At 30.5% G+C, this 2,257-nt stretch overlaps 1 long non-coding RNA gene across 1 annotated transcript; it reads left to right on the forward strand.

The window, feature by feature from the left end:
• Positions 1 to 57: 57 nt before the first annotated feature.
• On the forward strand, positions 58 to 2,251 carry LOC105310988. The gene is made up of 3 exons (XR_897591.2): positions 58 to 283; positions 898 to 1,013; positions 2,055 to 2,251. It is a non-coding gene; the product is annotated as an uncharacterized LOC105310988 (long non-coding RNA).
• Positions 2,252 to 2,257: the final 6 nt, after the last annotated feature.

Consider the following 2,257-nt stretch of genomic DNA (forward strand, 5'->3'; position numbering starts at 1 on the left):
TGTATTGATTTCAGACATAATGAGTTAGAACATTTAGGAAGTTTATTTTTAAATGTCCTAATTGGCAAATTGGGATAATCTCTCTTATAGGTTGCTGAAGGACTTCAGCAAGTGGAGTCTTGTGCAGTTACATGGTATAATCAGGAAAAATTAATTCTGTTCTTGGTGTCCAAAAAGGAGTTAGTAAAGGATTACATCTTTAAAGAACTGGAGAAACATCTTCCAAATTATGCAATCCCGGATGAGCTTGTGTTGATTGATTCTCTACCATTCACATCTCATGGTAAAATAATTTGAAGCAGATATGTTTCAGTGCCAAATGATACCAATTGTATTCATAAATAGTTTAAAGGATACATAAATCCTTATTATAAGTAATACTGGGGTATATTATGGTAGACTCTCTGTTAAATGCTTTGTATAATTAACTCATTTTATCTCCAGAAAATCCTATGAGTAGGTAGTAGTATTCCCATTTACAGAAGTAGAAAGTAAGACTTAAAGAGATTAAGAAATTTTTCCACAATCACATTGCTGGTTAGTGGTACAGTTGGAATTCTGTTTGGAACTGTTTGATTTTGCAACATTTGCTCTTAATTACCATATTATATTGCGTTCCCAATTTCATCTTAACATTTATTTCAAAATGCAATAATTGGTTGGTGAAATAGTACCATTTCTTTAACTCTTTAAATGAGGTAATCATTAGTTACCCCTTTTTTTTCTTATCTATGTATTACCCATGAGATTCTTGGTAGCATGAGACCGCTTTCTTTAGAATTGATTATGACAAATTATTCTATAGTATCTAACATTTACACTGAAAAATATATTGTGACTAACAAAATGGAAGGGGTTTGAGCTGAAATTTAAAAATTATTTCTCTTTTATATTAAGGCAAAATTGATTTTTCTGAGTTAAACAAGACTTATTTAAAGTACACAAACTTGAAGTTTGAGTGTAAGCTCAATGGAAAAGAGGAACTTTGGGAAAAATTACAACATTTGTGGAAGGTACAACTTTTGAGATGCCAATTTGTTATTATAAAGAAGTCATTTAATATCTTTAAGGAATCATAACATCCTAAAAAGTCTGATAAAATTTTCTATGAAGGTTATTGCTACCCAGGTGTTAAGTGGTATATAGCTTCATTTAGTCAACTGTTATTAAAATAAGGGTTAGGTTCTTTACTGTAAGATTAAATTAAGCTCTATAAAGAAATTTATTGGAAGTGAGATGGTCAAAAAAGGCACAAATAAACAGAACCTATCTTGACATAACTTTTTCATAAGAGGGGCAGTGGAGTGTAGTAACACTCTTGTCCAAGCTGAGAAAATAGCCAAATCTTGCTATACCATAATCTGTGGTATAAAGGCTTACATCATTATTCCAGAAAAACTTTCAGCCAAAACATATGTGTTTCTGTTTAAGGGAATATATATTTTTTAAAAACTTATTTTGAAATGTGTGTGTGTGTGTGTGTGTGTGTGTGTGTGTGTGTGTGTGTATTTTTTTATTATAACCATAGGTTAATAGAATTTTTCTTAGATAAAATGTGGAATTTTATAAAGGGTTCTGAAAAGAGGACATAATTGTGTAGTCTTGTCTGAAAATAGAAGATACCTAGATAAAAGTCTTATCCACTTCATTTTTAGATTCTTGGGAAATAATTTGGATTTATATGAAGCAAATAAAGATGAATATTATTCCAATATTATAGAAATATCAGCTATTAGTATCTTGTGGGTTTTATAATTAATAAAACAAATGTTTTTTAAATCATTTTCTATTTTATGGGTAAACTACTCTAAAGAAAAGTGTAATTTGCAGTTTTAGATTCAGTTTGTGACAAAATTGGTAGCATAGTGATGGTCTCCTTTACTATAAAGGAAACAATTTAAAAATTTATTTTATTAAAAATACTTATTTTGTGTGTCTTATGCCCATACCATTAATGTAGGTACTATCATCTCTCTAAATATTACCTGTAAGTGTTGAATTATTTTGATTTTAGGCCTTTATTTCACCATATTTCTCCCTTCTCTCATCTGTAGTCTATTCTGAATCTCTCAGAAGATTCTTCAAAGATTCCCGATGAGTCACTCTTCTTAAATAGTGGTGGAGATTCCTTAAAGTCCGTACGGCTCCTCAGTGAGATTGAAAAGCTTGTTGGCACATCAGTACCTGGGCTTCTGGAAAATATTCTTAGCAGTTCCATTTTAGAGATTTATAATCACATCCTTCAGACAGTGTTTCC

The sequence above is a fragment of the Pteropus vampyrus genome, unplaced genomic scaffold (genome assembly GCF_000151845.1).
Source record: "Pteropus vampyrus isolate Shadow unplaced genomic scaffold, Pvam_2.0 Scaffold20083, whole genome shotgun sequence".
NCBI classification, from domain to species: Eukaryota; Metazoa; Chordata; class Mammalia; order Chiroptera; family Pteropodidae; genus Pteropus; species Pteropus vampyrus.